The sequence below is a fragment of the Atta colombica genome, unplaced genomic scaffold (genome assembly GCF_001594045.1).
Source record: "Atta colombica isolate Treedump-2 unplaced genomic scaffold, Acol1.0 scaffold293, whole genome shotgun sequence".
Classification (NCBI taxonomy): Eukaryota; Metazoa; Arthropoda; class Insecta; order Hymenoptera; family Formicidae; genus Atta; species Atta colombica.
In genome coordinates this window covers 130,200-156,673 of record NW_017259396.1, presented here as the reverse complement: position 1 = coordinate 156,673, position 26,474 = coordinate 130,200, and the positions used below count along the sequence as shown (strand labels likewise).

At 37.9% G+C, this 26,474-nt stretch overlaps 1 protein-coding gene across 1 annotated transcript in view; it reads left to right on the top strand.

The window, feature by feature from the left end:
• Nucleotides 1-654: 654 nt before the first annotated feature.
• LOC108690063 overlaps nucleotides 655-26,474 on the top strand; it is a 130,522-nt gene continuing 104,702 nt past the window's right edge. Inside the window, exon 1 of the mRNA XM_018197147.1 lies at nucleotides 655-1,024. The gene's annotated coding sequence lies outside the window, so the exon portion shown is untranslated. The remainder of the gene's footprint in view (nucleotides 1,025-26,474) is intronic.

The window sequence follows — 26,474 nt, the reverse complement described above, 5'->3', positions numbered from 1 at the left end:
GGGGGGGGGGGGGGCGATCGCGCCCCTGCTATCCCTTCCGCGCGGCATCGTCTCCCCCACTCAGTTATGGTCGAGCCATCGTTTCTCTCGCTCGCACGGTCGCGCTTCCTCTACTCTCTCTCCCGTAGCGTCTTCCTTCTCCGTCTCGCTCGATCCCTCTCCCGCCGTCTTGCCGCCGTCTCGCTCGCACCCGCATAGCTCTTCGCTCCGCTCGTTCTTAACGTAACGTCAAACCACTTAGGGCCGCGGACCTCGGCAGTCAGTCGATCTTTCCTAGCAGCGGCATTCCGGCATTTTCCACCTGATCGCGCGCGCGGGCGGTCCGGCAAACGCCATTTTGATCGTCGTTACGTCGCCGTCGTCACCGTCACCGTCCACTCACGCGTCGAGTGAGTGAGACAGGAGTCTCGTGCGTGAAACACACGGAGCACGTTCTCGCATGTGCATCGGCCGCGCAGCGCGTCGTCTCGTGACAACATCTGACCATTGTTACAATTAAAATAAAAAAAGAAAATTACAATACAACGCGTTCTCCGTATAAACTATCGTGCCACGTACTAAACCGTGACGCGCGTTGTAAGTGCGGTGCCGGTTTGGTTTCCATTTTTTCCCTAATTTTTTTTTTTTTTTTTTTTTTTTTGTTTAATTCGTTTCTTTGCCGCGCCGAAAAAGAGGAGAGAAAGAGAGGGTGAGAGAGAGAAAGAGAGAGTACGGCGCCTCGTGCGTTAGAAGAGGAGGGGGCGACCCAGGACGGAAAAGGACGTCGGGTGTTGTTTTTCCGTCGCGCAGACACACGTCGCGGCGAGACGAGACGAGTCGCCCGCGGAGCGGAGAGAAAGAGTGCGTGACCCCCGTGTGTGTGACCACCGTCGGCGCGCAGACCAACGACGACGACGACAACGGCGACGACACTTCACGATTCTTCTGCTATATAAAAACGTTCCGCTGCTATATCCTTCCGCCTTGGGACACCGTTATCACACCGGGAAGGCACAAACGGAGCCGAACTCGTGCCGGAAACAGCGTGAGTACTTACGCAAATCTACGCAATTTGGTGTGTTGCGTTTTTTGGTGCTACTCTTCGGCGTCGTCCGCTGCCCCTCCGGCACCCCTTCCGCCTCCCCCCCTTCTCCTCCCTTGTCCTTCGTCCCCACGCGCGACGCTCGCACGCACGCTCGCTCACATTAAATCTTGTTTTTTTCCGCCTGCAAGGCACATCGCCTGCCATATTTGACCGGCGTCTCTCTCTCTCTCTCTCTCCCTCTCCCATTTCATCTTTGTGTCTTTGTCCTCCTTTTCTCCCCTTGTATTCCTCTTTCATTCTTCCATAAAACTATCTCTCTTTCGCTCACTACATCAGTTTCCTCCCCGTTCGTATCTCCCTTCCGGCTATCCCCTCTTTTCTCCTCGACGGATGCGTGCGCGAATGCGTGTATCACGGGTATGATCGCGAAATTCGATGGCACGCCGCATCGCGTCGTGCTCGTGATATGTTGACAACGGAAGACGACGGCGAGGTAGACGATGTAGACGATGGTAGATGATGGTAGACGAATGAGCGGCCGCTGTCAAGCGTGACCGACCTCTTTCCCCTCCCTCCGTTCCATCTTCATTGACGCGCTCTCTCGCGTGTTGTTTATCCGTTTCTGCGTAATTCGTGCGTGCCGCCTGAGGCGGAGGGAAGGGAGAGAAACTCGTGGGTAGGGAGGAAGGGGGGGAAGGCACTTTGCGGAAGGGGTCGGGGGAGGGAGGGAGCGCGGAGTGGGGACGTAACGTTGAGAGAAAAATAATACGGGTCAGGACGCAACGCCGCGTGGTGCCCCCGCGGCACTAAGCGAGTGCCGCTTATACCGCGTATATACCGCGTGTGTGTGTGTGTGTGTGCGTGCGTATGTGTGCGTAGGCATGTAGCTGGCGCGTTTCTTGCGCGTTTCCCATTTCCTTTCGGGACCGAACTCCGACGAGATCCTCTTCGAGGAAAGGCGGGAGAACGTGACTGTAGATTCTTCTTTCACGCGTATGATTCTCGCGGTGTGAACTACCTTTCTCCCCGCCACCCCCTCTTTGTTATGTTTTTTTATCTTGGGGAAACTATATGATTGTTGTATCGCGCAAATGACTACTTTGCCTCGCGGAGGAACGCTTTGCTTCCGGCGTGGTGCGATCGCGCACGTGGAGTATCGGTTGACAACTATCGCAGTTATTCTAAAGCAGTGATGTTCAACCTTTTTTCGAAGATTATTTTCAGAAAGTCATTTTTAGAAATTTTAAAGTCTTTTCTTTGGAAGAACGAAAAATCGAAATGTAAATTATCAATGTCTAAGAGTACTGTGCTCCGAAAAAGCCGTGCTTCAAAATTATCATTGTCAAAGTGTTGAAAAAACTTATTTTCTATATTCTTTAGAGAATCTCATTCTAAGAAGTGAAATTGATTGAATCAGTCTTGAAAAAGCGTGACTCAGTTTTCAATATATAAAAATGAGATTTTGTTGTTCAGATTGAGATTCTAAGAGCAGGAGAGTCTTGCATAACGTATAATGCATAAGAAAATGAATCGTCAAAGTCCTTCATTTTTTTTCTTTTTTATGAAAAAAAAGATACTGATTGGTTGATTTTCTGATGTTTACGCGTATGTTTACGCAAGGATCTGTAATTTCCTAAAAATTTTTAATGAGTCATGGGCCATAATGTTCATTTTTTTGCACTGAAAAGTCTGATGACTTTAATTAGAATGTTTAATTTTGTTAAAGAGAGAGGGTGTTAAAGTCTGATGACTTTAATTAGTATGTTTAATTGTGTTAAAGAGGGATCTATTATAATTCTATTTGAGATAACCAGAATTCTAATTGATATTATCGTAATCTTTTGATTCATTTTCGATCAGAAAATTGTTCAGTTTATAACAGAAAATAATTATATTTTCGGCTGTAAGACGATGGACCGCAAAAAATTTACGGGCAAGCCGTAGGTTGCGCGTCACTGTTTTAAAACTTTTATTCTTTGAATATCTAAAGATACGGTAGCTTAATATTTAAAATATATATATATACGCGAAGCGCGACATTTTATTCATAACGCTCTCGACACTGTGACTCCCTCATTTCCCCGCAACATTAACTTTTAGTACACACGACTCGAGTCATTCGTGTTCTGCACATTTCTTTTCCTCGAAAAACTAGACATATTAAGTAATTAGTTATGAGTAATAATAATATTATAGTAATAGTGGAGAAATAGGATCATATCAGTCTCTCTCTCTATGTCTCTCTGTATGTCTGAATTTAGTCAACCTAGAAATCTTCTGTGACTCCCGCTAAGCCAGTATGAATTACGAAATTATCTGTATATATGATGCGGGGTTTGAACCCGTGACCTGTTGGTTATAAATCCGTGACTTTCATATCAAATCACACGATATTTCAATTAGTTATGACATTTGTGTGCAATTCTTTTATAATATAAAAGCAACCTTATAAATATTTTTCATAAATGTTAAATATGTAAGAAGACTTAAATAATGTTTGTATTTATTAAAGTGATGAAAATTAACGGAACACGAATAACATCATATAAAGAATCGGAAATCGTATGTACCAAGGATTTTAAGTTTTGTCGAATTCACTCGGAGGATGTTTGAACTTTCGAAACGGTAAATGATAAGATCTTGACGAGACATACGCTCTTTACGCTACTGCATCTGCCTATTCTGACAATTTAAAGACCCCGTTTGTGGAGCGGCCGGTCGGCTCGTTACGTCGATCTACAGGACGGGAAATGCAATCGAGACAAGTGCGCTCTCGAGCGGGATGAACGACTGGGGAGACGTATTATTTACAGTCAATAGTACCCGGCATCGATTAGCGCGCGGGTGTTCGACTCAGTATTTCTCCCCGTCCATATCGCAACTTCAATCTTGAAAAGGACAGCCGTTTGAATTGGTTAACTGTGAGGGCTAACAGCGAATGCAACAGGCCCTTAGGATCGATTGCGCCGTACGTTACTGACGTTACCGAGAACGCTAATCGTGAATTTTCCTAGTCTATTTATATCGGAGGTAGATTCATAGACATAAAGATAGACTTAAAATCCGCGAAATAATAAAAAATAACAAAAGAATAAGAGCATAAACATAATTAAAGTATGCGTACTTTCAAACGGCACATTATCAGTTAACGCGAATAAATATAAAATGGACAACCAGAGTCAATATTGGCAGGGTAAAATATAACATTGCGCCAGTTTTTATTTAAAATTTTAAATTCAAGCGGAATTTACACTATTATAGATTTAATCGAATTTTTTTCTAACGTATCTGGTATTTAATTATGATGGTATTTAATATCAAGTTTAAAAAGCCGACTTTGGTGTCCCTCGATTCCGCAAAGATCGAATCCCGATCTGTCTGTGTCATCAACTTTAACCATGCAAGTGAGACGCCGTGTTATTTATTTCTCGTCCCGTGTATCTTATTCTTGCGCCTCCATCGTGCCTCGATTCTCTCTAATCAGCGTTAGTTAACCAGACCCGCAGCGTGACTGATCCTCTTGGTTTGCGGACGAGACGTCTAATTTATTTGTGTACTGCGCGCTGCGCGCGTTCACGAAAATCATAACATGAAAATCGTTGTGCGCAGTTTTTCGAAACGGAGTATAATTTCTCGTCGGGTGACTCATCGCGACGCGTCGCGAATCGAGATTATAACGGAGTGGCTTTTCCACGAAATCCGCCACGCAATAAAACTGCGAGCGTCGAGTTAGCGCGACGATTATTTTTGCGACGAGGATTTTTGCTTCCGGGAAAAATGACGGCAGGCTTGCCTACTTTTTTTGTCTTGCGAGCGACGCGCAAATTGAAGTCGCAATAATATCTCGTCGTTACACTGTGTTCATACACTTGTGTTTGTCTTCTTCGTAGACGATAAACTCATCATTCTAGAATGTCTAATATTGATCCGAGAATAATTCGAAATCAGACGCAATAATATTGCATTGCAACAATATTGTTAAAAAAAAAAGATATGTAGGAAAAAAATTAATAAGGATGATCTTTTTCCAAGACGTAAGACAAGTTTCTTTCGTTTCTTCGTATTTTCTCGCTATAATTTATAGTATAAGATTACATTCGAGAATATTTAAATCTTATCTACGTAATTTTTTACAAAGGCAGGTCGCATTATCATTCAGAAAGCAAATCATGCTAGCAGTGATTTTAATTTACTATCGAGAAAAAATTTCAAATTTCTAGATTTCTTTAATAAGATTACTTTTTAAGAGACTTTCTTAAGAGAAATTCTATTTTAGGAAATTCATGAATTTCTTTACACAAATATAGAACGCGCCTTATACGATTATAATTTTTTTTTACTTCAACGGAATGAACTTCATTTCTCGCAATGATGATCTAAGACGGTGCGACTTGCACTTGAAAATTTATTTTAGTGCGATTAGCGCAGACAAGTGTCAACTGCTCTGACTAACGCAATAATTCTTTCTTTTTTTTTGTTGTTGTCTTTCTTTTGCTTTCGTAGCATCGTTTTTTGCATTACGCCGTAATGCGACATGACGATTCCTCACCGACACTGAAAATCGATTAAGCCACTTTTAATCGCTGAGGAAAAACTTTTGACCTTTTTTTTTTTCTGCACGAATTGCGTTATCGCGACGGACCTTGCGTCACGATTCCCGTTGACGCATTGTAGCTGCAAATTGTAAAACGCTTTGAAAAGCGTTGCTACTTGACGTCATCCGCGATCACCTATCTTATACGTGATTTTCTCGTCACGCGAACTGCATTGCGATTTTGTTTGTCGCATCAGAGCTGCGAATTTTTTTCCAAAAAGTAACATTGATCGAAAAGCTAATATTTCTTTTAATTATACAAACACAACACTATTGGATCTACAGCAAACTAATATTTAGAATCTATAATTTTATAGTGACGATAAAAGTATGCAAGGCCTTAAGAACATCTTTGTTGATATTACATTATAATATTAATTTTCTTTCATCTATTTGTCGCGAATTTTTCCAAAAAGAAGCATTGATAAAAAGTTAATATTTATTTCAATTATATAACACATTTCAATTATACAACACAGCACTGTTGTGTGTGCGTGTGTGATCCTATACTTTTGTAATCTATATTTTTATTGAATTTATTAGTGATGATAAAAATATGCAAGAAAAAAATATGCATAACATTAAGAACGTTTTGTTTTGCTATTACATAAAAATATTAATTTTTTTTCATCAGAATCTACTTGCCGCGTCAAAGCAACGGGTTTTTTCAAAAAGAAACATCGATCAATAAGAGCTAATATTGCTTTTAATTACAATATAACATTGTTTGATCTATGCTTTAACAAACTAGTATTTAGAATTCATATTTTTAACGAATTTATTAATGATGATAGAAGTATGCAAGAAAATGCAAGGTGTTAAAAACATTTTGTTTTGATGTTACATTAAAGCGTTACATTAATTTTTCTTCATCAAAATATAGCGGCTATAGTTAAAGAATATTTTACTTAGGTTTCCAAGCATTTTCAGAGATAGGTTTGGAACAGATCTGAACGGTGATGAGAGAAGCGCCTAAGCACCCTAAGGATCGTCGATAATCGGCAAACAAGCGGATAATGGACGGTCTCGCATATACCGCTGCTGTAACTCAATTACACCTGCGGGATATAATTGAAAAACCGATTGGCGGTAATCGGATACGATTATGCTTCGGAACGTTATATCCGTTACGCGTTAAATGTTTACACTCTGCGATGGCATCGAGCTGCTGTTGTTGAGGTATTATTGCTATGCTGTTGCGGCAAAACGAGTAATGGCATCGTGTAATATCATATGGCATTATATGACCGTTTAGTTTAAAGAAAAAGTAGTGTAAATCCTGTTTTAAATCATCATCAATATTGATGAAACGTGAATATAAATAACATTCTACCATATCAATCTTGTTATTTTTTGTTGTCAAAATTGAACATAAAAATATGATGACTTGCAACGAGCCTGATTGAAAAATCTCATTTCAACATTGTGCAAAGATTTTCCAAGAGTTTAAGATTTCATAAAACTATTCGATGTGACAAAACTTTACTTAATATCATGTAAACTTTTACACAATGTTATCGCTTTAACAACGAACGTATGATAGATGATAAATTTTTGAATTTTAAAAATATGCAATTTTTTTACGCTGCGTAGAAATGGCAGATTTTCAAAAATGTATGATATCACTACATAGTATCGCGTACATATTCAAATCCACCAATTTATTCCGCACACGTATCCCCCTTCCTCTCTGCAATCTCTCTTTCATAGTATGCACATCCTACGAGTGCAACAGTCGTTTTACGAAATCAAACAATCTAGCAGAGTGCGGCCCGCCTACGCGATGTGAAAGTAATCGACCGATTTCAAAATTTGTGTACTATATTCTAGATATTATTTTATATATGTAAACTATATTTTATATAGTTTCTGAGCTTTGCAATAACGAAATCAGGTTGCGCAATAATAATTAATTTTAAATTAGCGATTTCATCATTCATTAATAGATTTTAAATCTTATAATCTAAATATGCATATATCGCATATGTCGTATACATAAAGGACATATATATATATATATATAGGATTGCTACAAAACTAGAAAACAGGAAAATCATGGAAACATCAGAGAAATTAGAGAAAAGGAAATTTTGTAAAATTTTCTAGAAAATAAAAATTCTTGGCTTTGAAGAAGTTTAATATTCGCACATCACACTTTACAGTTTTGTAATATTACCAACTTAACAATAAAATACAAGCAGTGTCAGCAACATTTAACTACGTCGCTATATTATTAAATTGCTTTCTCAACAAAATATTTAACGGTTTCCAAATTAAAAATACAAAAAAGAAATTGCAGAAAGTTTCAAAATGTTATCGCAATAAGGAAAAATAATGAAATTTTGTCCGCGAAAAGTTACGGAAGTTTAAAATGAGGAATTTGTGACAACACTCTGAAATAACTAATAAATAATAATGTATAAATAACTTAATAATGTTGCAACGCAATAACAATAAAGACCTTGGAATAAAATCAATAAAAATTTCTTGAAGATCAGAAAATTTTTGTCGAGCGATCTTTGTCATCGGAATTTTCGAGCGAGAGACGAGAGTGGTGTTATCTACTGATATCCGACTTGATCGGCGGGCGGACTCGGCACGGCCGCCAGTTTAGCAAACTCGGTTTTACGGTGCAGTTGGTACCTCGTTACGCGTTGCTTGTCCGAGATCAGGGCCGTGCACGAGAGAAGGGGAGGAGCAACTGTATGATTCTGACGCAGTCACGCGGCTGCAAGAGGCACGCCGCTCCGCTCCGCGTCGCGACTGCGCCGCACCGGCATATTATGCCGGCTTGTGCTCGTCGTTGGTGCGAACGACCTCGACTCGACTCGCGCGCATACATCGGATAGGAGTCGACGGTCGTCACGCCGATAACGATAACCCTCGATATGTCCCGAGGTTCTCGAATCGATATTTTATTGTCAGTATTCCGACATTGACATTATTCGCGGTGAAGCGAGTGGTCGGTGACCGAGATCGCAGGATGCTTAATATATCATATATTTTATATGATTATATTAATCCTGGAAATCCTGCGTACATTGTAATGTACATCATATTTGGAGACGTTATCATGTTGAAATTATTTGATTCGACATTATTATGAGATATGATGAACATAATAATATATAGTTGGAAACATATTCATAATTTTGAAAAACAATAATTGTTTGATATGAATTACTTATTTAAAGGGCGTATGAATTAAATTTTTAAAAATTTTTAATTTAATTTATTAGTTTTCAAATCTGAAAGGATTAAATCCAGACTGCCCCAGAAACAGCGATCTTAACGAATGATCTTAACTCGCGGCGATTTTTTTGTCAAAGAAAATTTCGGTATTCGCTATCAAATATCTTATCCGATTAAACGTAGAATTAAAATTCTTTAAAAGAATACTTGTTTTAGCATCTTGGAAGCGCTTGGAAATTTGCGAAAAATCTTTCGCTTTCAGCTGCTTGCAATTAGAAAATTCTTGGCTACGTCACGTAACATTTGAGAAAAAATCCGCTTCGATCAAATATTCCTGAGATGAAAACACGCGCGTATAGCTAGCTCGACATGTTATATTCGGGATATAATATTCTGGAATTTACAAGCGATAATGAATATTTATCGGCCGAGTCTTTCCCTTGTGAAAAATCGAGGAGGATTTGTATTCCGGTTGCTAAAAACTGCATAGGACATTCCTCTGTAAGAACATTGCACTCTCAGTCAGATCGGGCCGCGCAATATACCGCGATATAACGCTGTTTTGATGCCGTCCATTGTGAATAATGAATGGCGGCGCTGTTGGGGACAGAGACGATGAGAGACAGGAAGAAAGAGAGAGAGAGAGAGAGGGATCAATACCGATGATGATCGAGAGCAGCGACGTGCCTTAACAGTGGCTTTAAGTTCCTTAGAGCCGCCATGCTCGACTTCCCGCATTTTAAGCCTTGTGTCCACGATGCCAGAAATCAGTCCGACTTCTCGGTCTGAGGAAAAATTACTAAAACTCGAATCGTGGACTGGCAGCTCGAATAAAAGCTTCTCATACAAATAAATTCATTTTGTCCCATTTTTCTATACTAGTTACTAACTTTATATTGATTTTTAACTCACTATTATTAGTCTTAATTGCTTCTTAATTATGTGCTATAGTCATTGTTAGACATGTCAGAAATGTATGTATACTTTAAATAATCCTTAAAAGAAATGAATAAATAGCTAAAACGTCATTCTCCATTATATGTTATAAAGTTATGTTTCATTCTTACAAATATTATTGTTTAACATTTGATTATTGTTAAACAATAAGTATGAAATGATTCATCCAAGTGCAATACCCTAGAGTCATTACCCTAGAGTACAATTATTTCTCGCAATTTATAAAACTGAAATAATATATTTGCAGAAATTTGTATTTAGTATTATTAAGCACTAAGATCCGCTTTGATTGAAAATATTTCTATTAATTAACAATTACTTATATTCGAGAACTCGGACCGATTTCTAGGATCATGGCAGAAGGTTTCAAAACGGTTGAACGGCCGCCCCGGTCGTGTTTTGCCACAGAAATTTTCGCGACTGGGTGCGCGAAACGTTCGCATAATATTTATATCGCTTTGAACGCGTTTACTGTGAGCCGTGGATTATAACGATCGTCGTGACGGATTTGTTTTGCCGCTTTCCGGATAAAAGTCGTGCGAGCACATAAAAAGAGCCGAAGAGAAAACAAAATAATACAACTAGGAATGACTGTTGTTTACGTACAGGGAAAGTTCCTGTGTTTTAAATTATGTGCCAGCCGAAGGCGACAACTATTTAAATGTACTATTAATTACAAGAGAGAAATTCCGAAAAAAAGTGCGTATTCTTCTACGTTACATAAATATTCATCGATCATATATTTTGTACTGACGGAATTTCAGTGCTCGTACGTATATTCATGTAGTATCAATAGAGTGTTAAAAATATTCCAAGGAAGATATCTTTGAAAAAAAACCTTATTTTTAGAAAGTAAACATTAATTAACAATTTATCTTAAGAAAGAATAAGAGAGATTGCACATTTAACAAAATTATTTCACCTAAAAAGGTATGTGATAATTCAAGTGTTATCTTAAAAAAAAGTAAAAATGAAAAATTGTATTAATTTGACGCACAAAAAATATTTGTACAGTCAAAAAATAGTTTTTAAGACCGGATACACATGCAACTGTTTTGGTTATCAGAACTGAATGTAATATGGTATAAAATTATTAACTTAATGTCTATTTTCTCTAATAAAAGCTTAGTTTTTTTATAAAAAGAAAATCCTTTGTACGAATACTTTTTGCACTCATTGTATATATCCGTGGATATTTGCCAGTACAGAATTTCGTTATTTATAAAGCCATGCACAAGGTCATCGACATTCCGCGGAACCGGTACAACCGAAATATTTTTAGAGTCTACGTACAACTAACTACTAAATTAACATTAACGACTGAGAACGATGTTCGATCGTATATTACAACATTGTCTCCGTCATCCCGTCGAGTTTGACGCGACGATTATTGTTCGGAAGCTGGAAACGTTCCCGCCACGTCGGGCAGGTCAGGGTGTGTCTGATCCCGGCGCGTGACTGGAATAGCAGCCGAGATAAAATCGATCGTGACGATCGATAATTGGGACACACGCGGTGCCATGGAATTGGCGCGGAGAGCGCGCGTGCGATGAGTCGTTATGAAATAACTCGCGCGACAATACGCGATTTTACAATTAAGTTCGTAGACACCCCTCTTTTTTTCCTGTTAACGGCGCTCCGAAACCGGAAGCGTGACAAAACAGGCAATTAATCTCTTATTCTTTCGTTACGTTCTACATCTCGTTTGTATAATAATATATAAATATATAAATATCGATAATATGTATAACAATGCGCTCAGTAATTGTTTGTTTAATAAGCTGTCTTGTCATCTTGTTGAAAATGTCAAGTGATATTTTAATAGAATGGAGAATCAATATCAAATTTCATGTTAAAGATGCTTTCGACAAACATCCGTCCAATTAAAAATAATTCCGATTTGATTGATATTTCAGTTGAAAAGTTCTAAGAATACTTATGACAATGGAGACGTCATTGGAATGAGTAGTCGCGTTACCTTAAAAATGAGGCAATATTATGTTAGAAAAAATAATTCGTATTTAAATACTCTTTAAATCCTTTGGAGTGGATCTCACTCCAAAAGAGTAAAAATTCTGCCACTCTTTTGGAGTGAGATTCAGTCCAAAGAATTTTGGTTAATTGTGATTACAAATGTAATTGCTGTTGTTAATTTTGATGAGCGTGTCGACGTGATGCGATCATTTTAGAAACTGTATGTTTCTCGTGGCGGTAAAAAAAAGAGAGAAGTTTACGGATGTTGTGAATGGAATATTTTACACAGATTTATCATTAGCGCTTTAACGCGAGTCTCTTGCCATTGTTGCCACTCGCGATAATTGGACCGTTAATGTACTTTCTAACACCGAATGCCGTAAAGTGCACACCGTACGTATTGTTGAGCGCTTGATTGAGTCTCGATTCGCGCCTTTCCATGTCTAATTTCAAGGAAATAGGGGACTGGAATCGCTGGGAACGCGCCGTCGTGACGCGAAATTTTCTCACGCATAACGGGCATACGCATTCGAAGTTGATCGCGTAATTAGCAGATTGACAATCTCAAGGATATATAAATGATAATAGTTATTGCGAAATCGGAATTTGATTCTGTAAAAATAGCACAGTGTAAAGGGAAATTTTTATCGAGAGATAAAATATTTAATCTTTGGTATTCCAAGGGAGTCATGACATAAATGTCTCGTATTAAATAAGATATTTTAAAATGAGAAACATTCGTCGCTTGCATTTTTCATGCGCATAAGACAGACAGTTTGATCATTATTTATTCTTAATTGTACGTAACTATTTCGTCATAAAATTACACGGTTAGATTAAAAAAAAAAAATGTGGTTAATGAGGTGGCGAAATTGCGTCTATTGGGTCGAATTTCAAAATGCGCGAGACCACAGTAAGGCGCGAAGTCGCCGGCTTTCTCTCCCTCCATGCGCGTTGCAAAAAAAAAGCTTAAAATTCTGCGACCGCCGGGATACGCCGCGGGCGAAACCGCCGTCTATGATTTAATGCCAGCGGAGGCAAAACTAACGCTCGCCATTCCAGCTGCAGCAGCAGCAGCAGCACGATTCGCCTATGGAAAAGCGAAATGAGCGAGTGAGGAGAGCGAGCGTGTGACAAAAAATCACGGGATGAAATCGGAGAGAAATCCCCGAGGGGCACGCTCGCCGATTTATTTTGCGTGAAAGTTACTGGCGTAATGTCAGAAAGTTTGAAATCGTTACACCTTGTTCACGTATGCTTGTGCATGTGCGTGAACGAAAAACACTCTTATTTCCAATCAAAAGATGTTAAATTAACTCGCGTTCCGCTCGCTCGATTAGACAGAGTTTAATAATCAGTGATATCAAATGAAAAAATAAGTAAAATCTTACTTTGAGTGCTTTCCAATTGCAATATTCCTAGATACTTTCGTACGACACAAGTCATATTCCAATTACTGTAATCATCAACAACACTATATATCTATACTCAGCCCTACTAGTTGACTGTGTAAGTTTGTTTTCTAGTAACAATTATATGTTATTAATCACGGCGGCTGTAAATGAGATTGGAAGACATTGGGAAGCCGGCATTTTTACTTTTTTTTGCATTTAATATACCGGAATTTAATATAACGGAAAAATTTAAGCTGCATTTGATTTATTCACCCGCTTTATTAAGCACTTATAATAATTATTTTATTTTTATCATTACTTAAAATAAGTATAAAAGCGCTGAAAACATCAAACTGAACGCAGCCTTAATCTATCCGAAACATGCATAGCTTACACATTTTATTCCAATTGAATCGTGTACACTGAAAAAGGAGTCTGCTTATAGCTATCAAATGTTGAGCAAAATAATTTCAACAAATGTCCAAGTAATATAATTAAACATAATTTTATCTTTATAAGTGCTCTAAATCTCTAACAATAAGAGTGAAAATTGAATCAGTCTTTGTAAAAGAGTGAAAATATTTTCACTCTTGAAAAAGAGTGACAGATTTTCTCTCGTTTGGAGTGAGATTTCCCCTAAGGAATGAAATTACAAAAAAAGAAGTGAGATTTCATTCTTTGGAAATGAATCTCACTTCAAAAGAATGAAAAATTCTCACTTTTTTCCAGGATATTTTCACTCTTTTTGAAAGATTGGCTCAATTTTCAGCCTCTTATTGGAGTGAGATTTCTAAGAAATTTAGACAGAGTATTTAGTAAGAATTACCGGTATCACTAACAGTAATATGTACTAAACATTTATAAAGATAAAATTATGTTTTGTTACCTAAACATTTAATTCACGGAAACGTTTGCTGAAAAATCTAAAAATTTAGTTATTACATACAGATCTGAAAATAATTTTGTTAAACTATCAAAATTTTTAAGTAGGACATTCAAACTGATTGTTAGAACGTCAAATGTTTTTACAATCAGTTTGAGTGTCCAATCTAAAAATTTTGATGGTCTAACAAAATTATTTTCAGATCTGTATTTAATTAAATTTTTTATTTTAAAATCGTTCTTTTCGTTCTTATAGAAATTATTTTATTCAATATTTGATGGCTACAAACAGACTTTTTTTTATGTACATTTTGTGTATTCCTGTGGACGTTTGTGTTAAGAAAATACTCTTTGTCGCATAGACCATAGCTGGTCGATTTTGCAAACGTAATTTTTTTTTTTTTTTTTTTGCAAACCGCTCTATTTTGAAATTTTATATTTGCGATCGCACGAAGTCTCTTGTCGCTCACGCGACCGTTCGGTTCCAGTTACCTTTGAACATGTCACTTTTAATCGATACATACAACATCGTGTTTGTGAGCATACTGCAAGTTAAAACTTTGACCGTCAACTACGAAAAATCGAGCGATTCTCAGAAAAGAGTTTATTCATGCAAATCGATGTAATGCGCAATGAAAAGTCAGTATAACTGGCTAGATTATAGTCAGCGGTTGACGAACATTTTGTATAAATTTTTTTTTTCTCCCTATATTGTAATCTCTTGGGGTTGTGATTCATCGATATTCCCGGGGGTTCGTTTACGTTATTTTTACGATCTTGGCTCTTTATGATGAGTAAAAATAACTACGATTAAAGCCATAATATAGCTGAGTCTATGCCTATATACGTAAAAAAGGCGTAAGCGGTATATAAGCGGCGTAAATTATTTCTCGGTGCGACGATGGAATGTCGTTAATTAAAAACGCAAATAGCGGTCGATCGATCTACCCGCTATGGACGGCACGGAAGATTAAACGCTCATAAGGTTAGCATAAAAACGAACCCACACGAGAGTGTATTATATATATTAGAATCGTAGGCTAACCTTGTGAGGACGTAAAATTGTCAAAACTGTTGATTCAGGATGTGGTCAAGGTTGTCACTACAAACGCTTCGAAGTATTTAATGATCAATCGGAAGAAAAAGAATTTTATTAATTGATCAAAAATGCTTCGAAATATTCGTAGCTGCAACTCGACCGCACCTTCAAGTACATGAAAATGATATTTCGAGAATTAGAAACTACACAATTTATTCTATCACATCGTACAGCCACGAAGGCAATTATTATCTTAATTGTCATGATTTCTTATTATCAGTATAATAATTAATTCTGTATTGAAAGTTTTAAATTCACATTCTAGTAATAGACTTTTTATATAACTTTTATCGTAGAATAAAATTTTCTTAATATTTTGTTTATCTTAAGACTTAAGAGAAAGATAATGGATGTCATGTATAAACATACATTAGATTACTCATGTTTATACTCAATTAACATTTTTCCATTACTTAAAAGAAAGATAAGCATATCGTTTGGCAATTAAAGGCAATTAAAACGTAGTTTGCTTTAAACAGGACACACTATATATTATTTATCATTATTAAAAAATTAAATACACGTTGTTACGGTATTTTTGATGTCATTTGAAACTTCTTCACAAACCATCATGGGAACGAAGATCTAGATTATTACTTCAATTATAGTACTTATTATACAGTGCGACCTCTTCTCTCTCTTCTTTAAGTCACATTGTCGCACGACCGAGCATACGAGAATAGAGAAATCTCTCGAATCTTTGCGTCCCTAAACAAAGTCGATTCGTATTTTCTAATTGCCACTAATTGCACACATATGCGTTTCACGTGAGCGGAAGATTCACCGTTTCTTGGGATGAAGATTCCATCGTAAATTCTGCGATTATACGTTGCGAGAGATCGTGCGAGAACTCCAATTATTAATAAACGACCTCGACTTCAGTATAATTAACTAATGCTTAATTCAGTCATTTCCGCGCCTGTTGAGATATTTCTAGATTAATGTAGGATGTCCTAGACGTACCCAATTTAATTACAATACTCGATTTCTTGAATTAATTTAAAATCTATATTAAAATAAATTTCATTGGTCATATCAGTTCTGGCGACTTATAATAGAAAATATAGGATTTATATCAAATTGATCAATTTTCAATGTATGAGTATTAAAATAATACAACTTTATCTTCTATTTAAATTCAAATGGACTTTGCTATTGCGGAATTTTAATTGGCACAGAAAATAATATGAATAATTGATAATTGCGACAAAATAGTTCTTTCTTGAAATTCATTCCGTAGAAGAAAACAAAAGTCTCGATAAAATTCGTAGAAGTTAAGTCGAGGATTTCTAACTGCTCTGTCCGAGACACCCTGTATTGCTCCTCATGGAACTCTCCGTGAAAGTTCAGTTCTGTTCATTGAAAGTCTTTGTGCTGTGCCGAACGGAGAAAAAAAAAGAGATTGATACTTCATAGCACTTCGGAGAAAGAGGGTGACGATTCTACAGTGTAAAACAAGAAAAGGAAAAGTCTTTTCTGCGTCGTTTATAGCGAGCTAAGCTGAGCGGTGTTACCGCCAGATTATCGATCGGCGCGAAGCTTTTTTCCCGCGATTTGCTATATCTAGTCGGCCTGGAAATTCACTCGATTTGTAGAAACGGCTGGCTCGGTATCTTTCCAACAACGGCGTGCTTGAAACATTCAAATGCACCGAAAGGCGAAATTATCGATAATCAACTGCATGAAATGCGCAATTAGTTGCAATATATTGACTTCCTACGTGGAAGCTCATTAAGCGATATGGTCAACTCTTGATTACGTTTTTCAGCAGAGACGAATATCACGATCGATACTAAAATTGCGTGTATTGTCGCGCGTAATTCTAGCAGAGACCTCGATGGATCATGAATTTTAAAAGGGTCAGAAATAACGTAGCGTTAATTGAGCCTTTCGAAAGAGAGAGCGGAAAATTGAGTTTAATCGAACTAGACGGAATTTTGAAAATTACATTAAAATATCTTGCCTTATATTCTTTCTGTTTTTAAATTTGAAATAAAAAAATTCCTTCGAAGAAAGATTGTTTATAATGCCGTATATTTTCCTATATGATTTACGAAATTATTTTTGGCAAAAATAGCATTTTGTCTTACTATGATATCTGAGAGAAACAGAATAATATAAGATATCTATAATACTTTTACGTCTTTCAATTACGTTTTGCAGTTTTTAAAAGTAGGTCACGACAATCGTGACCGTTCGCAATTAGTTTCTTAATATAAAAAAATTAATCCGCTCGATTTACGCGATAGTATTTCATGCAATTTTACTTTTTCGCAACTAAAAATTCTTTCAGATAATCCTCAATACAATTAATCACTTTTTTCACGAATCTTCGCGAATTGTTTCAATATACGCGTAATTTAAAGCGTAAAATCCGAAGGTAGCTAAAAAATGCGCGCGGATAATGGAATGTCCAGTAAATTACGGTAGAACCAAGGTGATCTCTCATGAAAAAACAAGCAGAAAATATTAAAGATAATACATAATAGATGCATAGTACTTTTATATTCATAATGTATTTTTTTTTTTTTCAAGAACCGTATAAGCAATTAAAAAGATTATTCAAAATTTTTTTTCTTTTCATGTGAAATCTCCTTTTTCTTTTTATGTGAAATTTTATTACGATTTATTAAATAATGTACAACTACTCTTTAAATTTCTTGGAGTGAAATCTAAAGTGTTAAAATACTGCCATTGTAGAAAGAGTAAAAAATTTGCACTCTTGAATAAGAATAGCAGATTTTCACTCTCTTTTTAGAATGAGATTCATTCCAAAGAAAATAAATCTCACTCCTTTTTTGGAGTTTGACTTTCCAAAAGTGTGAAATCTCACTCCAAAGGAGTGAAAATCTGCCACTGTTACTGAAGAGTGCAAATTTCTCACTTTTTTTAATAGTGGCAGTATTTTATCTCTTTTGGGGTGAGACTCCAAGAAATTTAGAAAGTATATCCTTTTTTTTTTTTTTTTTTTTTTTTTTTTTTATAAAACACATTTTGGAAAATTGTGATACGAAAGAAGTATTATCAAATGCCTCTCGTGCCGCATTATCCTGATTCTGTAATTTTTTATAATAGTATTGGTATCACATTGTTGTTGCGTAAGTATTAAACATAATGAGTATTACTGCGCAACGATGAAGTAACGATACCGAATTGTCGTTAAAAGTTATAGAATCGGGGTATAGTCGAGGCGATACTTCGCGCGTTATATTTAGCGTGTGGCTTCGTTTGGGATTAATTCTCGCGGGACGCGTGGCGCGTGCATGCCAGTCGATCGGGATCGGTGAAAGAGCACCTGTCGATCCCTCGGACCTCGAACTGCTCTCGGCGAAACGCTCTTCCAAACGGATCAATTTAGGATTCAATTTAGGACGAGCAAATGCCGCCCGGATATCGGGGATCGCGCTTCACACAAAGCGCGTACCAGATGTACATATTACGTTATACGCAGTGATGTGAATAACATTCAGGAAACTCTTGTGGAGAATTTTCGTGGACATCGTTCTTTATCTGGAATTATCTCAGAGCTTTGCTCTTTCTCCCGAATAATGTCGATGTTAATTTCGTTCCTAGACTCTACGAAAAACTTTATATGGTAATGTAGTGTGTAATTAATAATGAGAATATATAACAAAAGGTAAAATACTGAAAGAAGTAAGTAAAACGTAAGATTGTGGTTAATATGACTCAATGCCATAATTATGGCAGATGACGAATTCAGCATCCTTTGTACGTATTCTTCACTCCCTATCTTGTTTCCATCCTTTTCTCCTTTCCTTTTATCACTTCTTTTTTACATATTCGCTTTTCTTTCCTCGTTCTCTCTTTTTCTTCCCTCTTGGAAATTATATTAATATCCACAGAACAATTTTTAATGCTACAGCAGAATAAATTATTATTCTCTCTTGAAATAAATTGTTAATTTATTCCTTTATTGCATTCTACATTTCTGTTTTCCTTTTTCTCTTTCCAGTCGACTCGAGGAGTCTCCTTTTTATATCTGATCCCTCATGATTCAAGCCTCACCGTTCCGTGGACCCCTCAGTTACACCACTGCGTATACGGTATATACATCCGCTTCCGATCCGTGTCGAGCTTCATCTGCAAAATATAACGCGTAAGCGTTTTAATTAAGGCACATGATACCGAGGCCGTTATAGATATTCCCCGGTATCGACTGCACGTCCCGAGAGCTGTCTATTAAAATATTCAGGATCTGCACTTTTTGACGATCGCAAGGGCCCTCTCTCCCCCTCCCCTTCCCCCGCGTATCCCCCTTTCGCTGTCGAAAAATCAATTTCGCCGGCCATGTGACGTCAGCGCATCGAGCGAGGATTCGTTTGGATGCGTTGTCGTTCGTTCGTTTAGTTGTATGTCGACCCGTAACTTCGGGATGTAAATTTATCCCGCGGGAGTGTCGGTGAGCGGTCAAAACGGGGGCGGCGGTGTCGCCAACGGCGGACGTATTTTTACAAAGTGATCCGGTCGCAAGAGAGATCCACGGGTTTTTCGTTTTCAAGCAACATTGGACGAAGTCGCTATATTCTCTTCGAGTAATTTATTCTTTGCGATATTTTAGTGCAGAACTACTTTTTCGAGTACTAAACTATAAGGATGAGGTTTGCCTTCTGGATTAAATAAAAAAAGAAAAAAAATAGAAATAAAGTTTCTCAACTGCTTACAAATATATTTCTTTAAAAAAAAATCTAAATCTTTCTTACAAACTTTTTGTTCGTGAATTTTTTACCTCTGATATTTTGCAATTCCCTTCTCTCAGACAAAACTTTTATATAGCTAATATTTCGTTCGTTCCAGATTTAAAATACAAAGATATTCTCATTTGGCCGAGATGCAGTAAAATTGCATTAAGGAGAAAATATAAAGTTTTATATTCGTAATTTATATCGCATGACATTTTTATATTAGCATTTGTTTATTACGGTTTATTATTGAGAGAAATTTTTTTCCCTTTTTAACTATTATACGAGCATTATACACACTAAAAAGTTACAAGATGATATGAAATATCAAAGATATAAACTTAATAAGGAATAATCGACAAACATAAAAGTGCAATTTACAGTAAATGATTTACGGAAAGGCCATCTCCATTTAATTGTAATTGAGTAATACAGAGCTGTGTTATCTTGCAACATTTCAGCACTCCGATATTTTATTTAACTCAGTATATACAAACTCAGTATATGCAAACCGCATATTAGGAGAGTCCAGAGACTCGTTTATGTCCGCCCGCATTTGTCCTGTCTGATTGGTTGCTACGTGGTGCAGTCATTTCTTTATCGCGTATCGGCAATATTACATTTTAATTCTTATTGCCTTTACTTTACTTTTATTGTTTGCCGTGTCTCACCCGTCCAACCGATCCATCCCTATTTCACGAGCCCCCTTCCTCTTCGCGATTGTCGCGAATTGGCTCGCTAAAAACGAAACTTCTCCCATTTAACCAATGCCGGCTCGCCATCCACGACAACAGAAAGCCAGTAAGATTTATGTAAAAGCACAACGTCTACGTCAGCTTTTGCGAGGCAATAATTCTCTCTCCACTGATCGCGTCGTGAATACAGCCGAGAGATGTGATTGTCCCATTGCGTTTGTCCCGAAGCTAATCTTCTACCACCAAAGAAGGCTGTTGTATTATTCCAAAAAGATGCAAAAGACGATTTGTCAATTATTCCGAAATATTATAATGTGATGCGCAATATCATAGATTTCTCAATACAATTTTATTCATATTATCTTTTAATAGTAAAAATCGGTAATCAATATCGTTTATATTTAATGATTTGACTTATAATGGCTTTCCGCAGGTGTATTAATTCCTCTTGAAGTCAAACATCTTTTTCGTTCCGTTGATTGTAACGTATTATTCTTTTTATTAATATGTTTTTTTTCCCGCGTCTTTTACTTTTAACATATATAAAATATAAAATATAGCTCAGGGTAATAAATAGCCGTGTTGGCATTTGTTTTGTGTATTACGTGCAATTAAAACGTTCGCCGGAAGTTACAAAAGAAACGGGTGATGTCCGCGAATTTATATTTACACGTGTTGCGCCCTGCGCCAGACACCCACTGTTGGGACGATCAATGGCGCAAATTAATATCGCAAATTTAAAACGACGTTAAATGAAAAAGCGACGAGCCTTTTGCCACAATCTAATATCGTAAAACCGTTGATAAAGTAGCCGCAAGCCGAGCGCGTTCGGCTTTATCGCGAGTACATGTCCGCTCGCTCGATGTGTATCGGACGTGTAATGCACGACTACCGTTTGGAGCATCGCGATTTAATGCTCGCGGCGCATTCGGTAATAATGCACGGGCACGTGAATGTGTCGACGATAATTCGTGTTATCGAAAGTAAGAAGCCATTTCTCCTCGCCCTTATCGACTTGCTCGAAAATTCAAAGACCATCGCTCGACGGCAGCGGCGGCGGGTCTGTAAAATTTAATGAGCCAATGGATACGTGTATAAGGCGCAGCGTGATCGAAGGTCGAGCCGAGCGAATCTTGCATGAGGTCAATTTCACTTGAACGATATAGAATATATCTCGAGCGAAGATACCCATATTCTGATGCACTGTTTCCAACTTTTAAGTAGAAAATTATAACGATCCGCAAAGTTAACATTTTACGCTATAACGAAAGAGTCTTTGTTCAATAAATTATGTATCATGTGCAGAATGGCTGACGTGGATTTCACCGCGTTTTAAAGGAAACTTTACTATCAAAGTGTTGCCATAGAGGGAAGAAATCTTATTAAACTTCTACGCTTTTTATACTCGCTTACATAATTTCGGCCTATATATTTGTCTTATTTCTTTTTTTTTTTTATAGAAACCCAGAAATTTTTAGCTCGTGTTCGCTGAGAGCAATCTAAAATAACGCAGAGGCTCGTGAGTCCGCGCGTTCGCGATCATAAGAAGCAGGGATAGAGAAAGGGGTTGCGCACGGGGTTGTCGACGATACGACGAGGGACGTGCAAACGGCGGAGGTGCAGGGAGAATTATAAAGGGGTGGTGCGCGCTCGAAACGGAGGAAGAGAGGGTGTCTCGACGGAGGAAGAGGAGGCAGCAGTCGGTAGTGGAAAGCACCCCCAACGGAAGAGGTGGCCGTGTGTGCTAGTGGTGGCACGAGCGAGCGCGACGGTGGTGGAAAGGGATTGTTTGAGAGCATCGACGAGGCAGACGGGGCCACTTGCCTCCGCTCGACACCCCTTTACACACGCCTACTCTCTCTCTCTCTCTCTCTCTCTCTCTCCCTCCCTCTCTCTCTCTCTCTCTCTCTCTCTCTCTCCCTCCCTCTCTCTCTCTCTCTCTCTCTCTCTCTCTCCCTCCTCTCCTTTCTCTCATCGTCGCTGACGTCACCAGGCGGTACATACTTTTAAACGAATAATGCGAATTGATTTCGCGATTGTCGTCGTCGGCCCGACTCGCCGATACGCGATTTTCCGTTCCCCTCCCCTCGCCTACTCACTTTTTTTTATCGCGGAGCTCTCGTACGTGGACGCTTGATACGTATCGAGCGATTCTTTTTGGAGCGCTATAGAAACAGAGCCTAGAGACAGCGGAGAATTAGTGACGCGATATTTATTAAAACAGAAACCAATTCCCTACAGCACGGCCATTGCGATGGCTTGTATTAAATTGAATTCGAAAATAGTTTTCGATAATAACGAATCGAGGAGAGATTTATTAATTATATATATTATATTATTCATTATATTATATAATAAATATGTACTATCTTGCGCCATGAGTTAAGATATAATTCCCACGATGAGAATACACCCACAGCTGTTAAATCTATATAGAAAATTTGATCTAATTTAAATCTAATTTAACTGCTCCTACTCAATATAGACATCGTTATTTTACTAAAACAATGATTAAATTTGAAACTATATAGTATCAATTTGGCATTAATTTTAGCGTCAAACTATATAATGTCAAATATAACCATTGCTTTAATATAAACTAACGATTTATTGAACAATGGTTACTTAAACTAAATTAAATTTGACACTATATAAGCTAGGTATATAAGCTTAAATCCGTTATTTTTTAGTCAGAAAAACACATTTTTTTTTTCCTAGGAAGCAAAAACAAATTTATTCAAAGTACTTGCCCTCGCTAATTATACATTTTTCCCATCTTTCGGGCAATTTGTGTATACCATGCCAAAAAAATTCCTCATCTTTCGAGGCAAATCACTCATCAAGCCATTTTCGGACGTCTTCGTAAGAATCGAAGTGCCGCTCAGCGAGCGCGTGGCCCATCGACGAAAACAGGTGATAGTCAGAAGGTGCCAGGTTTGGTGAGTAAGCGGAATGGGGTAGCACTTCCCAGTTGAGTAGTTTTGGACCATTTGACGTGTGCGATGGTGCGTTGTCGTGGAGCTTGTCATGTCTTTTCCGATAATGCGGCCTTTTTTCACGCAGAGCATTGTGCAATTTGATCAGTTGTTGGTGGTAGCGGTGAGCATTAAGTTTCACCAGGTTTTAACAGCTCATAGTAGATGACACCCTCCTGATCCTACCAAACGCACAGCATCATCTTCCGTCCGAAGCGATTTGATCTTGAGGAAGATATTAATGGTTGGGCGGGATCAACCCAAGATTTCTTGCATTTAGGATTCTGAAAATAAATCCACTTTTCATCGCCTGTCACAATCCGATGCAGGAACGACTTTCTTTTTTGTCTGGCAAGCAGAATTTGGCATGTGTTTTGGCGTCGCTCCATCTGCCTATCGTTCATGCGGCACCCATTTTCCGATCTTTTGAACCTTCCCCATGTAACCGCATGGAAATGGCTGCTTGAGAAACATCCAATTGCTCGGCAAGCATTTTTTTGCGATTGGGTATCGTCTTCGTCCAAAAGAGCCTGCAATTGATAGTCCTCAACCTTCCTGGGCCGATTTTCACGCTTCTTATCACTCAGGTCAAAATTGTCGTCATTGACGGCGAAACCAATCTTTGCACGTTGTTTCCGATAAAGCATTGTCACCATAGGCTTCTACAAGCATTCGATGCGATTCGGCAGCCGATTTCTTCAAATTGAAACAGAAAAGCAAAGCTTCCCGCATATGCTTTTTTTTTTAGCAAAAAACTAGACATGATTACGAAAGAAAAAATGTATGTTGTTGTATGAAATTGCTGATGATATGTACTGGTTAATGTTGACAGATGTCAAACAGATAAAAAAAATGTGTTGTGTGCCCAGGGTAGCTTTGTACGCTCACTAATGCCACCTATGAGCAAACAGCGGATTTAAGCTTATACACTTAGATCTAACAGCGCATAAATATCCAAATATCTAGTAAATCTTTGAATCTGCTTTATAAGTATGATTTTAGTATCCTAATATTAAATTCAGCGATTTTTTTTTTTTTTTCGATGACACGACGGTCCTGTACAATTCTTCATTTTACTTCACTACATTTTACTTTATTTCACATATTATGTATCAATGACTGTTGTCAGTTACACGCGTTGCTAATTAAAAACGATATGAATCGTTCGACAAAAGTAAAATGTCATGGTGATAATTGTGCCTCAGTCGGAAGCAATTAAATCGACCGTGTACAACAACGTTACTACTTTACCGTGACTTCTTTACATGGCGCATTTACGATAGCGGCAGCAACAGTAGTGGCAGTAACAGCACCACTACCAGCGGCAGCAACGTGAGCCAGAAAAACCATTCATTGCGCGAACGAGTGGCTCTTCTGGCAGCTCGGACGTACACGCGATATGTACGCCGGAAGGCCAGAAAGCGCAGTGCTATGATTCATTTCCCTCTTTTTTTCCACCTGCCTGTCCGCACGCCCGTTCTTTTCCCAACGGACAGTACGTACGCACGTGATGGGGATATCGCCGTGATGTTTAAATCGCGATCACGCCGAGCGTGGGAAGCGGCATGCTGCATAATCGGCTCTTATTAAATCGTCGCACGCGCGTGACAAGGACCACGTGCAGCCCTTTCGAGCTTAAGATCGCGTGTATGAGGGTCTGCCCCGAGATCGTTGATCTTAATTTTTACAGATTTCGCGTCAAACGAGAGGCGACCTTCTTTTTGAGTAGATTTTATGAAAAATCATTACGTAATTTTGCAATCTTTTGATACAAAAAATTTCCGATAAATTGATAAAATAAAAAAGTATGTTAATAAAATTAGAAAAGCTTTAGAGAAATTTTTCGAAAGAAAGAAATTAAAAAATAGTTAGAAACTACTAAATTAAAAAATAGTTAGGAACTACTAAATTAAAAAATAGAAAATAGATCTTAATACGCTTAAACATAAAATTGAAAATGAATATAAAAAATTTGTGAAAAAAACATAAATTTTAATAAGTCTTAAAAGATATTCTTGTTAAAAATTTAACTATAAAAATAGAAATTCCTCAACGTTTGCGAACGTTTTTCTTGCGAACGTTTTTCAGGGCGACAGCAAACCAGTCGAGATACTCGATTTCCCACGATTTCCTTGCTTTTTTCCCCATACAAATTGCTAGAGTACACACAGGTGAAGATCTTATCTATTTCGCGCCGACAAAAGTTCAAATTACTTCGTTAAAATCCGATCGAGAGTTATCTCAAACAATCTCGGAGCACGTAAACGTGACACCGATGACGCAATTCCCATGTACAAGTCTAAACGTTACGCGAGACTTGCATGCGCTTTCGCGTTTAAAAATCTATCATGTTGTAGCAAAATGTGTTTTCTGTGTCTCCCATTAAATATTTCATCATTTTGAAGGATAAACATTCAGGCATTATCTCTCGAAATTAGAAAAACTAACCGCATGTTTGTGACAAGATAATCTTTTTTCTTCAAGTTTCAGATATATATATCTATATTAAAAATTTTTAAACTTATAAAACAATTTCTCAATTTTATTTTATGTTCAAAATACTTATTAAAGCGACATGGGAGAGTAGACGAGAGTTTTCATTAAGATAAGCCGACATTTTCCTTTTATAATTTAAAAATTCGCTCCAAGTAGTTCGTCCTAAAAAAGGAAACCGATAATGTCGTTACTCGTCTTTCCTTCGTTCGGCCGGCCGGTGGGCGACGCCACGGATACGTTAAATAGATTAATCGCTTATGACGCATCGATCGAGTGCAACTAGCAAGCGCGCGCATGTCCCTGCTCCTTTTTCTCCTCGGGAAATTGCTATCGGTCTTTGAGAATTAAACTTGGCCTCGGCCCGCCGCGCCGCAACGAAGTGGGGACGAACACAACGAACGGTAGGATGGTAGATTCATAAACGAGATGATGTTGTAGGAGAAAAGAAAGGAGAATGCAGGTTGCTTCATGAGATGCCCGGGACGTCAATTC